This window comes from Camarhynchus parvulus, chromosome 3 (assembly GCF_901933205.1).
Source record: "Camarhynchus parvulus chromosome 3, STF_HiC, whole genome shotgun sequence".
In the NCBI taxonomy this organism is placed as follows: domain Eukaryota; kingdom Metazoa; phylum Chordata; class Aves; order Passeriformes; family Thraupidae; genus Camarhynchus; species Camarhynchus parvulus.
Genome location: NC_044573.1, coordinates 74,724,302 through 74,739,735, shown reverse-complemented (window position 1 = coordinate 74,739,735; position 15,434 = coordinate 74,724,302). Strand labels below are relative to the sequence as shown.

Genomic DNA, 15,434 nt, shown 5'->3' with positions numbered 1-15,434 from the left:
ACAACAACCCCTGCAGTGCTACAGGCTGGGGAAGAGCAGCAGGAAAGTGGGGAAGAGGAAAACAACCTGGGGGTGCTGGTCAGCAGCAGCTGAACATGAGCCAGGCTGGGCCCAGAGAAGCCAGCAGGACGAGCGAAGCGGTGATGAGCAATAAGACAAGAGGAAATGACCTCAAGTTGCACCAGGGAGGTTTAGATTGGATATTAGGAAAAATTTCTTTTCTGAGAGGGCAGTCAAGCACTGGCACAAGCTGCCTGGGGAAGTGGGTGAGCCAACATCTCTGGAGGTATTTAGAAGACTTGTAGATGTCATGCTTAGGGACATGGTGGATTTGGCAGGATCAGGTCAACATCTGGACTCAATGAACTCGGAGATCTTTTCCAACCTAAATGATTCTATGTTTCTATTACTTCTTCCCATCAAATTCCACAGTAAGTTTCTTTTTAATAATCTGTCCAATTTTCTTATAGTTGAGAATATTTGCATGATGGTACTATTACTGTCTTCAGCTCTTTTACTGCTAAGTGTTTAAATCTTATAAACGGCAGTTGCATTGATGAAGAAAAATATAACACCTGATATTTAATAGTCTCAGTTCTGCAAACACAACCAGTTTTCAAAAATGGTATTACTTCTCTATAATATTTAAAACTTATTTTTATTCTAAAAGTAAGTTTAAAAATGTACAGTTATAATAAGAAAAAAGTAAAAATCATTACCATACACTTGTATTGAGGTGGTAATTGCACAAAACCTCTAAAGATATTTGATAATGAAGTATGTACAGTATTCTCTAGAAAGGCACAGACAAAAACATAAACAAACTCTTTTCAGAAAGCAAGCCATATTCATCTTCCAGAAAAAAGAAATTATCCCCAATGCTGGCCTCTAAACACTGGATTTATAAGGTTTTCATAGTACAAATAACATACATAAAGAGCACTAAGTGGCAACCTATACACAAGCAAAGAAAAATCAGTGCCACACATTCCTTAGGCAGGTGAAGTATGAACAGACAAAAAGAAACCCCAACAAAACTCAGTGCCAGAAAATAGCTATAAAGAAGTGAAAAGTAGAATAAGAGAGGAAAGTTGCTCAAGGTGAAAGTAACTCAAGATAAAAGAATCATTCCCGCTTTGAACAACCATTTTATTAAAATACCCAGTTAAGAACACTTCCAGCCAAGAGCTTTTGGTGTTAACTGATATGCAGATTGCAGGACACAATTAAAACCTACAAAAAAGTGATGCAAGTCAAAGGGATTTAATAAATGGGTTGTAATGACAAATATGTTTTTCAGTAATCATAAAATGTTTAAAGAGTTGGCCAACATTAATGCCTGTAGCCTCAAGGATTACAGAGCTTGGCTTGTGGTTTCTCTAAAATTAAAAGTAAAAAAAGAAAAAATCACCTTAGATGAACCTAAAACTTATCCAGCAGGGGGATTTTTCTATATGCCAACCCTCACACCTGAATTTACTTTGAACAGAACTCCCACATGTTTTCAGAGTCTATAATGTCAGAGCAGCCATCATGAAAGAATGAAAACCAGGCACCCAGAATATCTGGATTTTAATTCCTATGTCATAATAAAAAAACAAAACAAAACACGAACCAGACAAACAAAAAAACACCAACAAAAATGTAGAATGGAATCCAATTAAGCAATTAGAGTAAAATTATAGATGAATTTCAGAAAGCTGCACTTTGATCCTTCTGCCTGAGCGCAGAGTAGCTAGAGTAACCTAATCTGAACAGATGCTTTACACAAACCAGGGACACAATTCCTCTGTACACAACAAATGGAGCCTCTATCAATTTTCACAGCAGGGAAACACCTTTAGAAGACACAGGACAGGTTTGGATAGTTTGACTGTTTCTTCCTTCAAAATAAAATCACTATATTTTGTTCCAAGTGGAGTTTTACTTAGTTCCTCCAATATCTTGTAAGAGAGACACACTACAATTTTCCTCTTAAAAGGTTTCTCATCCTCATCATCTCCCACCAAATTCATAGTGGGAAAAGAAATAAGCCATCTTAGAGCCCACTGAGTTTTGGAAATCTAATGATTTGAACATTTGAGAAGGTGTCTGGTTTCAGTATTTGCGAATACAGTGAGTGAAAAATCTATGCTAGATCAGGTAAGAACTAGAATTGGAAACAGGACTTTTGGGTGAAAATTCAGAAACAGAAAAAAAAAAGTTTCTAGTCCTTTCCACCTCTAAATGACTGCTGATCATTCAGTCTTCTGCCTATGCCACACAGAGTATTTTTATTATACACAGAGAAAATCCAATGCAAGTGTCTGAAAGACAAGATGAAAACCATCATATTCTAGTTCTCCGGGCAACTGTGGTAAAAACTTTCCTCAAAGTGATTTTATTTTACAGTTATTTCTTGTGCCAGTTGATAACAGGAGTAAGTCTTTGCATGCTAGCTTTCTTTTTCTATTTTACTCCTCATTTTAACACATAAATGCTCAAACAGCACATCTAATCTCAGTAAGTCAAACATAAATCCTACAGGGACTGGATTTCTTAGTGCATACATCCTAGTGATCTGTTCTGAAGGCGTCACTATGTAGGATATAATGCACTTTGCCAGTTTGTATTTATGGTTTGGAGGGTAATAATTTAGAAGATATGGATTAGAGCAGTCTTTACAAGTATGGTTTCCTAGGAAAGGGAAAAGAAGTTAAAGAATATCTTAAAATACTAAAAAGGACAATTAATTCAATCAAAGATATTGACCTTAGTGGAATTAAGACAGCTATGGCTGGCAATAGTTACCAACAGCTCAAGATTTCAGGAATTAGAGATGAAATGTGGATCTTTCTAGGGATTTGCTGCTTTTAGTTTAAAAATTTGTCATAGTGGTCCTATTAAATATCTCCTTACAAAAATAAGAAAACTCGCTGACCTATTACAAGGCTGTTACGAGGCTGCTGATGGATAACAAGAGTTCCGCTAGAAAAAAAAAATCAAAATCCACTTTAAATAAACTGGAGGATAATGTAAACTTTTAAAATGTCCTTAAAATTTCAGAAAAAGGTAAAAGAAAAACTTCTATGTGTGTCTGGGTGAGGGGAAAAAAAAGAAACAACAGGCAACATCCCGAAACAGTAACTTGAGAGACCACATAACCCAGGGAAGTGTTTAAGAAGGTTCTGCTGAAGTATGGAGGCATATAAGTAACAGAATGGGGCAAGAAGCTTCAGGAGCATTAATTAACCGTGCATCTCTACAGGCTTCTGGAGTAATAAATGCCCTTTTGAGAGGCTATTATTGACTTTTATGGTAGTTATGGGGAGAATTAACTGAATATAAGGATGTAAACACAAGAAATTAAAAATAGAGGAGGTTACTAAACAAGGAGAAAACAGCAAATTAAATTGATTTCACAAAAGTAGTTTCAGTACTCTCAGGCACCTGGAAGGATAGGTCTTTTGGAAAGCTGATTTAAGAGATAAGGGAGCGCAGGAAACTTAGCAGAAATGAAAATACACAACAGGTTATTTGGATGGACAAGAGAGACAAAACGGAGGCTCAGGAATCAATACACCTGCATAAGCATAGGGCAGAATTGAAGAAATATACAGAGGGAACTTGGACAAAGCACTGGAGATGAGGAAAATGTTATTTACTACCATAAATTTGCTAGAACACTGAAAATCTGAAACAGTAGCTGTCAGCAGTTTACTGGCAAAAAAAAAGATGATGGTATTTTTTAAACAGTATTTGTTATATAGATCTGGTTTTGTTCAATACTTTTAATTAGTGACATGCAGAGAAGGAGAAAATACCCTTTTAAAATATGCACTAAGCTAGAAGGGAATTAAAATATTCTGGAAAATAGTATCGTAATTCAAAATACTTTAATAAACTAGAGATACTATCCAGAAGACATTCCATAAATACAAATGTAAATTATTCCGCTCAACGATAAAACCAAATCAATCCCACTGAGATAGACAGACTGGTAAGCAGAAAGACCAAGGAAAAATATTTAATCATTATACTGGACTATAAATTAAACATAAGGCAGGTTAGAAAGGTGCTAAACTCTGGAATTTTTCAATGACTGCTCTCACATTCAAGTCAAGGGAGGAGGAGACTGAATATTGAACAATAAAAGGTCTTCTCCAAAACATTAGTCTAACCTGTAAGTATGCAGGAGTTACTGAAAAGTATAAATTTCAATAAAATGCCTCCTTTCTTTCTTAATTATTTCTGTGTCATTTTTTAAAATCCTCCTGATATTATTTTGTTAGTGCACATACTTTCAAATTAGACTCAATTCATTAAGGCATACAGAGCAAAATGGGTGTGTGGCATTTTTCTGCAAAAGAGCCTGCCTTGAAAATTGTGTTAATAGACAAGCACATAAGCCCTCTTAACGATGCAAACACAAAGAGATTCCTTATTTTGCATTGTGCCTAATACTTTAAGAAGCACATTCCCTAGTAAATCTATTTTCAAATAATGTGTTTTACTTACACTGATTGGCAAACAAACCTTGTGCCTCAACATGAGCTGCTAAAACCACTGCAACTTTTCTGAGTATATTAACAATTCTGTCATTTGCCTGAAATGACAAACAGGGAAGAACTAGTATGGATGGTGCAGAATTAAAACCATCCTTTTAATTAAAAATTAGATTTCTTGTAAGTGTAAATGAAAATTGAAAGCATGTACTGACCCTGGCAGGCTCTGCAGTAATTAATTCCAATCACTCCTGGAAGCCATTCCTAGTATAGTAATGAAATTTGCACAATAACTTTTTTTTAAGACAGTAAAATTGATGCACGGTAGTGACTTTATACCCTACTCTCACTTTCCTGTAGGTATGCACGTACTGCTGACTGACCAGTGCGGATGGTGGCTGGTCCCAGACCCATCTATGCCCGTTGGTTCCCCACCCTGGGAGGCGCACAGGCCTGCAGAGGCTCATTATCCCTCAGCCATTATCCATTATCCATTATCCTTCATCCACGGTATGCGGAGCAAGCCGGGACGGCGTGGGAGCGCCCCCTGCTGCCGCAAGGCCGCCACCGCACCGCCCCAGGCCTTGGAACAGCTCCGGCGAAGCAGATCAACCCACAGCCCCTCCGGGCGATCCACAGCCCCTTCGGGCGATCCACAGCCCCTGTGGGCAACCCACAGCCCCTCCGGGCGATCCACAGCCCCTTCGGGCGACCCACAGCCCCTGTGGGCAACCCACAGCCCCTCAGGGCGATCCACAGCCCCTCAGGGCGATCCACAGCCCCTCCAGGCGATCCACAGCCCCTCCAGGCGATCCACAGCCCCTCCGGGTGATCCACAGCCCCTCGGAGCAACCCACAGCCCCTCAGGGTGATCCACAGCCTCCCTGGTCAATCCACAGCCTCTCTGGGCAATCTACAGCCCCTCAGGGCAATCTGCTCCTGCACAGGGAAGTTCTTCCTCATGTTTAGGTGGAATTTCCTGTGCATCAGTTTCTGCCCATTGCCTCTTCTCCCACTGCTGGGCACCATCAAGGAGAGCCTGATCCATCCTCTCGACACCCTCCCTTTTCACACACATTGATGGGGTCTACTCTTAACTTTTCTCTCTCCAGGCTAAGCAGCTCAGCTCCCTTAGCCTTTCCTTATGAGGTGCATCAGCTCCCTGACTGTCTCCATAGCTCACCTTCCCACCTAAAGAAAGGCCATGGAGCCCTCACAGCAGCTGAAATCAGCCCAACAGTACCAACCTCCCCCCGGCATGATCAGCCAGCAGTTCTGCACGGGCTCCAGTTCCAGAGCATGACCTTCTCCTCTACTCTTGCAGCTCAAACAAAACCCAAACTAATCCAGACAATATTATAATAACCACATTTCAGAACTAATACCAGTATTAGAAACCAAATCATATTGCTTTCCCTTTTTTCCTGCTGAAACTCAGGATTTAGCTTAAAGGTAACTGTGACTGCATCTGAAATTATCAGAAGTGTCATTTCCACTCAAAGGCTGAAGAGCACATGGGGGCTGCTCAGGCTTAGCACAGTGAGATCCCAAGGCTGGTGAGGGTTCTCAGCAGGGCATCCCCACCTGGCATCTGCCAAGTGCCACATCAGCTCTGGCACCAGTGCAAACTGTACAGAAATACTGGTTTTATTAACACTTTTTCAAGAAGTATGGATTAACATTATTTCTTTTGAATTAAAGAAGCAGCTTAGAAGCTGAGAATGAAGAAATGGTTTTGTAGTTTGAATAAAAGAGATACACATTATGAGATCTCTAATTTTAAAATGCCAGTTACCTGCTACCAAAAAAGGAGGGAAGCAGTCACATCCAAAACTTTCTTACTGCCTTTGCTGAATCCCATTTCAAAGACAAATCGTGCCTTCTAGAACTAGGAACTATACAAGATACAATATATTTAGGTTTAGAGCAAAATTTAAAATTTTACTTTTGCATAACCCTGTCTCATTTTCACTTGTAACTAACTTGTAACTAACACTTAGAGGTGACAGAAGTCACATCCTTGAAAAGGTACCACCCATTAGTTTCTGAGAACATTTCAAATTATAAATAACTATTTAAATAGGAAATGTAAAAACATTTTAAAACTTTGTCGAAAACCTTAAATTTTGTAAAAACTAAACGTGCAGACATGCAAACACCCACCGTGTGCATGTACACAGGGACTTGCAAATGAGCTTGCTTAACCAAGAACTCAAAACTGGCTGCTTATTACAGAAAAAAGTTAGATACATCCAGATTACAATTGTAACAAAATCAAAATATTAAACACATTGACTCAACCAAAGCTTTCCGTTTGGTGACTGAGAGCCATCTATGGGCAGGAGGAATGCCTGGGTGACTTCAGCTGCATTAAGAAGAATCCTACAGCTCAGATTCCTCTTATCTCATGACTTATGATCATGTGAGTTCTCTGGAGGATGGCGGAAGGCAGATAAAACCCTGCAATTACTCCTAATTTCATTGTAAACAAATGGAAGATAAGAAAATTTCTAAGAAATATTGTTACTCACAACACCAAAAGTCTTTGTATTGTCTTTCAATCTTCATCATTAATTTAACCAGCTGTATTACGATACAGCATTAAAACATGTCTGGAAACTGAATTTTGGTTTATTTTCCTCTGAGGCAATTACTATTTTAGTTGCAAATTATTCAACTGATTTACTAATAAAATAGGGCATACAGAAAAGCCTGAGAGATTAGGTAAAAAATACACAGTGATTGAAGATTATCAGGGTTGATGGAAAATAATGGAAATTTACTGGAGTAAAAAAAAAAAAGTACAAAGAACAGAGTTCACAGACTAAAAAGAAATTGAAAAACCTAAATAATTACACATTTCAAAAGTCAAAAAAAATCTTTTCCATAAAAAACAGCCTTTAAATTGTGAAAGGGTGACTTTTTGCATAGACTAAATTTTTTCTTGAAACACTAACATTATAAAAAAAATACAATATAGATTAAATATGTATATACGTATTGGTATCAGACAAAAGGTGGAATTTTATACATTTACATTTTGTATTAAATACACCAAGTTATTAACACTACCATCCAAATTACTTAGCAAAAAAGGAATCTTTATTAAAAAAATATATTCAGGAAATGGTAATTTTCACTGACAGTGGTAGAACAGACATTTGGTGTCTATCTCACCTTTCAGATCTTCCAAAGGAGACTTACAGAATCACAGAATATTGGGAGTTGGAAGGGACTCACAAGGACCATCGAGTCCAACTCTGAAGTAAATGGCCCACCTGGGGATCAAACACCCAACCTGGGCATTATCAGCCCTGCTCTCACCAGTTATTTCAAGTGTGAAAATCTCCAATTACAGCAGAGCCTATCCCACTCCCACTTTGGATACATCAAACAAAAGGTACTCACTACTTTCTTCGAATCAGTTCTTGAGCTATCAGTTTATTCCAGGTCAGTGTTTGCCCAGTTACCAACCAAAAGGGCTAAAGCAAAGCATTGCTTAAACCATCAAAATTATCACCTTACTATCAATTAGTATTTCATTAACCTAAAGAATCAGTGCAAAGTGACCAAAACTGTTGTTTAATGTTTCAAATCACATTAAATATGCAATTAAGATCCTTATTTTCCTCTAAGTTCAAAATTCTGTAATAATAAATAATTCCTACATTTTAATAAATTTAATTTAAAGATGAACTAGCTGTAAGAAACTTCCTAAAATTCACCTGGATAATTAAGTTTCTTGAAAACATGCTATAGTCAACATATTCTAGGCAGGAGGAAAACTCTAATATACAAATTAAGAGAGCTGTCTGGCACCTGATTTGGCCTTGGAATAGGCTGCAGTTAAGGCAAATATCCACTAAGTGGCATTAGCAACCCAAACACCTAATTTTGACAAAAAATAATCATAATACAGAACACTTCATCTCCCACAAACAAATCGATGGAAAACATTTCCTTTGAATGATTCATTTTATTCAATTTTGTCATAAGCTTTGGCATAATTCCAAACAGCATTGGCAATTTCCTTTTCAGATCAAGACATTTGCAAATATTTAACAGGATGGTCAGATTAAAAATAAAACCATCATGACAAACATATTAAACAAAGCAACCAAAATATGGGAGCAATATGAGTTCAAATTAAGACACATAAAACTACAGCAAGATATTTTAAAAGTAGTTGGGGTTTCAGAAGTGCTGTAAATCAACAAGCCTGTTGTGAAGCACATAAGTACAAAAGTCACACCAAATGTTTATTTCACATAACCCTTCTAAAAAAAGATAATTCTAATAATTTAGATATACTGATGCTACCTGATTCTAGGGAGTATAAAAGATTATGACAACTGGGAAAGTAAGAAAACAACTACATTAATTATTCAAGGATTTGTTTTCAAAATATTAATTAATAGTTTACAACTGTAAATATAGGGTTCTGAAAATTATTTACTGGAAAAATGTCTTTAGGAACAATATAAACACCAGAGAAAAGTATTAGAACAGAATGCTCATTTTAAAATAGCTTTCCCCTTTTCCTATTGTTTGTCCCTGGTCTTTTATCACTGTCAGTTTGTTCATACATAAACAGCTCATGAATATAAAGGGGGTAGAAAAATCAGTACTACTGTATACAAGATTACAAAAAAATTAAATGAGCAAGTACTTCCATCTCTCTGCCTCATCAAAGTATATATTTTAAGCTTGTGAAATATCCTGTATATGCACTCAAAATTCTCAGTATACTTCAATGCTACAAGGAGTAAGACCTTTTCCTTTTTTTTAAGTGATTTTTAAGTGATTTTTTTCTCCTCACTGGCCACAGAGGAATTGCATTAGGACATAGTCCTTTTTCCCTACATCCGCCTACGACAAACATTTGCTGCAAGTCAGCGACTCCAAAACTAAATTGTTTACAATTAACTCAAAAAGCCATTAAAAAATGGTTTCTTTGTTCCAGTTGGAAAGAGAGAGAGCCAGATGTGTGGCTTGTTGATCTTGCTCTTTGCTGACCTCTGAGTGTAGGAAGAACTGCAGCTGAGGAAGGAAGTCAGCAAGTTGTGTTAATGAAGGTGAACATTGCAAAAAAGGGCTGCAATTTTTTCATTAAAAATATATTTGAAAGACTTTTTATTAAAAAAGAGATAATACAAGGCCTTATTTTTTCGTGTGGATGAAGAATTTAAGCCTTTTTTTCAGAAGAATTAACTGAGTTGTGTCTTTTGCTACTTTTGAAAAATGTTGCCCTTAATTTCAAAAACTTCATGAAGTTTCACTGAGGTGCCTGTAAATTAGCAGACAACTCATAATCAACACCTGCTGGAAAACCATCATTCTTTGAGGATGTAAAACTCAGGAAAAGCCTTTTAATTTTAGGCTCTGAGTCACAGTCTAGCACTACTGACCAAAATCTGGCATAAAGCTGAATTCCAGATTGAGAGCGTGCCCAGTTCTTGGGAAAACACATCTGCCCAACAATACAAGGCAATCCCAACAATTACCACAGTACTTTCCTTCACAGTCTTCCCTGAAACACATTTATGCATTATATCTGTCAAATACCTGGCAATGTATTAACTAGAGGTCTGTGTTAAAAACTTCATTACATGGTACTCCTCATAACCATACAGAACATGCCTGTACAAGATACTCTGTGAGATAAAAACAGGCTCAAAAACTGAACAGCAACAGGTGTGAAACGTTATCAACTTGTTTATAAACTTTTAATTACTTTCTAAAATAATGTTTGAAATGCATTCTGAAATTCTACGACCACAGTGCTCCTCATTTTATCAAGATACCTGAGATGTTAGTAAGTTATCATGGCCTAAGGTAAACTAAGGACACATTTGTGTGTGAAGTAGAAATTCACTCCAGAGATTCAACTTCAGATATTAATTCTGGCACTCAACATCAATCCTTAAGCAGTTAGTGAAGACTGCTTTAGACATCCAACTTAATTGTATGGATTAGGCTAAATGTTTGATCTTGCTCTCCCTGCATTGCTAACTTCATCTTAAACACTTCACACTACCTTTGGTGGAAAATGATGCCTAATTCTTGTCAAGCAGTTACTATTTTAAGAACATACTTGCCGTGTAAAGACCTGAATATAATCACAGTTCACCTTCCAACTGTCTATTATGATATTATTTGATTAAGAAACTTTCCAAAATATTCTTAGAAAACAGGAAATTGAAAAACAGTTTACTCCCTTCTCACCCCATATTCTCCTGCTCCCAAGGTCATTTAAAATAGTAATAGATCACCATATACATGAATACACGAAACACTTCTGAAAAAAATTATACTATTATTTAATCTGATAGGGACATTCAAACTCTGGAGAACTAAAGCAATAATTCATGCCACATTTTTCAAAAGTAAGGAATATTGGCCATTTTAAAAACAGTCTACAAGATTCAATTTTCCTCTTTGCACTGACAGAAATGAAAACCTTATCATGTAAAGTTCTCAGCACAGCTCAAACAGCTCACACTTCAGAACACAAAAATTGCTACTGCTGCATTAGTATTTAGAATTTAGTATTGGCTTTTCACTTTTATATTAAGATTTGATTTTCAGAACTTTTCCTTTTACACCAAAAAAATCTTCATATGTTTCTGCAGCTTGTATTTAGTTAGTCTGAAAAAAACTCTTTAAGATCAATAGAGTCGTATTTGAGGGTTTCATTTTGAAAAAAAGTCTTAACTGTAAAAGGTCTAACAGCCAACAGTTAAGACTTCAAAAATATATCAGGTTAAAAAAAACAAACAACTACCAGTTTATTACTTTCTACCAATGAATTTAATAAAAACAGTCAATCATGCTATAGTAGTATTAACTTTACATGGAATAAATATTAAATAGTCTATAATTTAACAAATCTTTATTTCCTCATTTCACTCTCTTTTTTTGCTCCCCATTTCCTGTTTTCTTCTGTCTCATCATGAGTATTCATCTCCACTCCTACCATTTTTATTTTTCCTTTTCATTCTACTTGTTCCGTCTTTATGATCTCCCTTCAACTCATCTCAGTCCCAGACATTGAAGTGGATAAGTCCATGATAAACACCCAGATCTGAGATTCTCTCCTCTCTGGATCAGGATCATCCTGGGCCATTAATCTTAGTTGAAATGCTATTAAAAAATTTAATAGGTATGTCATTTGCATAAATCCTATTTCAACTCCTATATGACTGTAACAAAATAGGAGGTTGGAAGCTCTTTAAACGGAGGAAGTAAAACCTAAAAATAAAATATGCAAAATAACTTTGCTGGTTGTGTGTACAGTCCTTACAAGTTCACATCAGTAGTTTAAAACACAGAGAATAATTTTCTACCCTGTAGAAATCGTCAAAGCTCTGATTGCAGTCTTTCATCTTAGGTCTCTCTTGCCACCCCAACCATCCACCTCCTCCCTTGGACCTGGGTTTGTTGACCCATCCACTGAAATAAAACAGGAATATTGCTGTCCTTCGGCTACGCTGGTTCCACATCCTTTGTAACCTTAAAGTGATGAATCTCTACACCTCCCACCTCTGCAGGTGGATTTATTTCTTTTGAACAAACCTCCATATGATCAGCAAACACCTTTATTTCGACAGATTGCCCTGACTCCACCTGGGTATTGTGAACCTGCTTTGACAGAAACCCAGTCAGGCTGCTGCTGTGTTGGGCTTGTTTTCGCCTGCAAATGGAAGTTTTTGTGGTCTTTTGCCCACAGCATCACTTGTTGGATGCCCCTCACAGCAAGCTGAATTAATGACAGCATTCACTGTTACTAAAGCAGGGTTAACTCAGAGAATCCTTTCCATACTCAGTGGCTTCCATCTCTCTGAGAAACCACTGGATCAAAGCTACCATCTCGCATAGCCTTACTACCAACAGTACAGTTAAGATACCACTGCCTTTCAGATTTTAGGTGTTACATGCCGCAAGCACTCCAGGTCAAATGTCCTGTCTGCTTCACACTTCCCAGGAATTCAGGAAGGGCTGGCAAACAGCACCGTTTGGGTCACAACCAGAACCGATGTCCCTGACTCTCAGCCCTGCAGCCCTGACGCAGTGCTGACCACAACTCAGCTGCATGTGAAATGTGACAGAGATGTCCCTTCTGGTCCCTATAATCTTTGTAGAAAGCACAAGAAGCTGGACTGGCACAACCTCTAGTATTTCACTAAGAGGTAGCTTGTTTCCATTGACAAATTTTCTTTTAATTACATCTACAGATCAAAACCTTCTAGTTCATTTCTATCACCTGCTGCTTCCCCCTCAGCTATTGCAGTTTGCAGCTGCTCACAGCCTCTTCATAAGTCTTTCTCATGTATCCTTTTCTTGGAGCAGAGAGAAATAAGAAGTTTAAAGCCAATAAAACGATTTGCTACTGCAGCTACCGGCACTGATTCCCTTGTGTTGATACCACTACTTGTGTGAATCTTTAGTGAGCTGAGGTAGAGGCCTAAAGTGACAGAAGAGTAATCCTCCGGGAAGCCTTTGCAATCTCACAGATTTTCAGCAGCAAATTCCCTAAACCACTACATCCTGCTGAATGAAGGTGTTGATGCAAGAGAAGGGGCAGACAGCACTCAGCTAACTCCTCAAGATGGTAATGAGCTAACAGAACAACTATACACCTGATCACAAAATAAACTCCTGTACATATATTGACCATACAGAGTAGCTGGCGTGGTCTCTCTCAGGGAACATAGATATTTAGGACAAATGAATTATAAGCACTTAAAATCTCAAGTTACATTGGACTCATTCAACAAACACATAAACACTGCATAAAGCAAAGTCCAGCATACTGCACTCTTTAGCTTTCTCACAACTCACATATAAAAGGAAGAGGGTACTTAACACAAACCCACAGTTATGTCTTACCTAGAAATAAAGTGGTTCCAATTCACATGCAAAAATCCAAAGAGGCGATGCTAAACATTCAACGTCCGTCTGTCATGAAAAACATGCAAGATTACACTTGGGGTCAGCTTTGCTCTTCCCTATCTCAATTTTGCAATAAAACCTTCTAGTTTGAAAAAGAAATTTCCATGAGAAATAGAGGTTATTCTATTGAAAGTGAGATTTGTAACATCCAAAAATTTTTGTAGTCATACCATTAAAAAATGCAGCTGGGTTGAAATGATCAGGTATTCAAACTAAATTTTACATCATATAATTCTGCTGAATAGATGCAGCAGATAAGTTAGATTTTATAACGAGCTGTTGCCAAGACTGGTACAGCCAAAGGAAAATAATGTGCACTGAGAGTGGTATGCATTATATTAAGAATTAAAAGATTTAATAATGAAACCACAGAAATTGAATACATTTCCAAAACATTTAGCATTTTAGTATAAAGGCTATATTTATTTAAAGCAATATTTATAAAGAAAAAAGTCCAGTTCTAAGTAGTTCTAAGTTCAGAAATTAATTTTCCAATCTTTTCAAACTACTGAAATTAAGAATGTAATTTAAATGTCCAATAGTGATCATTTCATTTTCCAAGTGTTGGGGCAGGGGACGTCACTAGAAAAACAAGGAGACCAGGTGCTTCATAAGGTTCTGTACAGACAGCTATTTTAATGTTACTTTTTCAACTCTCTAAATAAAATAACTTAAGAGAGATGCAAGCTTGCTCCCAGAATAAAGGTGAAAGTAATAAGGAAAATAAGCTCACTACAGAAAAGCTTGGAAGTGAACTTTAATTTCAACCATAACCTTAAAAATGGTAATATAGCTCCCCAAACACTTTTCCCAAATATTCAGTTTCACTATCCTCATAGCCTCAGAGGTCAAGCCATCCAGTTCATAAATCAGCTTAATTCAGCTTCATTAGGTTTTGGCTTTGAAAAACACATGGTTGTGTTTCTGCAGCTATATTTATAAATATGTGACTAAAAACTTGGTTTAATCTAATAATGGACTTTTATTCATTTAATTTCAAAACAGTAACCTTGATTGCTGCCTAAAGAGGAATTATCTCTTGAAACTCATGTGGTACAGTGCAGACTGGGTTTTTTTTCCTAAAAATACGTTCCTTACTGCAAATTTTAACAATTCATTATAAAAGCAGATTATATCAAAATGTAACACTAATTTCCCAAGTAGAACACCCACATAGGGAACTAATTAGAAATTGCTCCTCTGTGTAAACAAATCTTTGTACCAATTAGTAGCTGGTCAAGTCAGGGAACTCCCTCTCTCTAGGGGAAAAACAATTTTTTTTTTTTTTAGCATTGATTTATTTTGCTTCTGGCTGCAAATTCTCTCCAGTTCTGTAGCAATGCGTGGTATTTGCAACTTGTATTTCAGACACTTTGATGGGAACTCAGTCAAGATCTGGAAAAAAAAATGGTAGTAGAAGACCCATAAAAAACACAGAACCAGGACTTCAAACGGGATGTGAACAAATCCTGCTCTCTGCCTAAGCCAATTCCGTCCCAAGGGTTTAGACAGACCAGAACAATAACATTGAAATGACTCAAAACAAACAGTGGAGTAAATGAAAAAAGTACATGGGAAGAAGAATTCTCAATTGTTGTTCTGTAACAAGAAAAGCAAACAAATAAAAACCTCAAGGCGAGAATATTATGCCCAGATAGCATTGTGAAAGCATCAGTGAGGTGTAACAGTAAAACTGCATAAAGGATGGTATTCAATGAGGGCTGAGCATTCATTCATCATTGATGATGTTCAAATCTGCTCCACAGCTGGTCTGTGCAAGTCTGAAAGGATGAAAGGACCAGAGTTGACTCTTACCTTGTTGAAGATGATCCAGAGCCTTCCCAATACTTAAACAGAGGCTGCAATCTGTGGATTTTAAAATTTATTTAAAAGGATTGTTATTAATGAAACTGTTTTAATTAATGAGTAAAAATCAGAAAGTTACTTAAATGCCTTCAATAGAGAATAACTTCAATTTTTTCAAAAGCAAAGAGTACT

At 37.0% G+C, this 15,434-nt stretch overlaps 1 protein-coding gene across 4 annotated transcripts in view; it reads right to left on the bottom strand.

Annotated features, from left to right (window-relative positions):
• FAM49A (family with sequence similarity 49 member A) overlaps window positions 1-15,434 on the bottom strand; it is a 55,833-nt gene that overhangs the window by 24,774 nt on the left and 15,625 nt on the right. For all 4 annotated transcript variants that reach the window (XM_030944517.1, XM_030944519.1, XM_030944521.1 and 1 more), the window contains exons 2-3: window positions 15,252-15,302; window positions 13,374-13,442 (exon numbers count right to left, since the gene is read on the bottom strand). The gene's annotated coding sequence lies outside the window, so the exon portion shown is untranslated. The remainder of the gene's footprint in view (window positions 1-13,373; window positions 13,443-15,251; window positions 15,303-15,434) is intronic.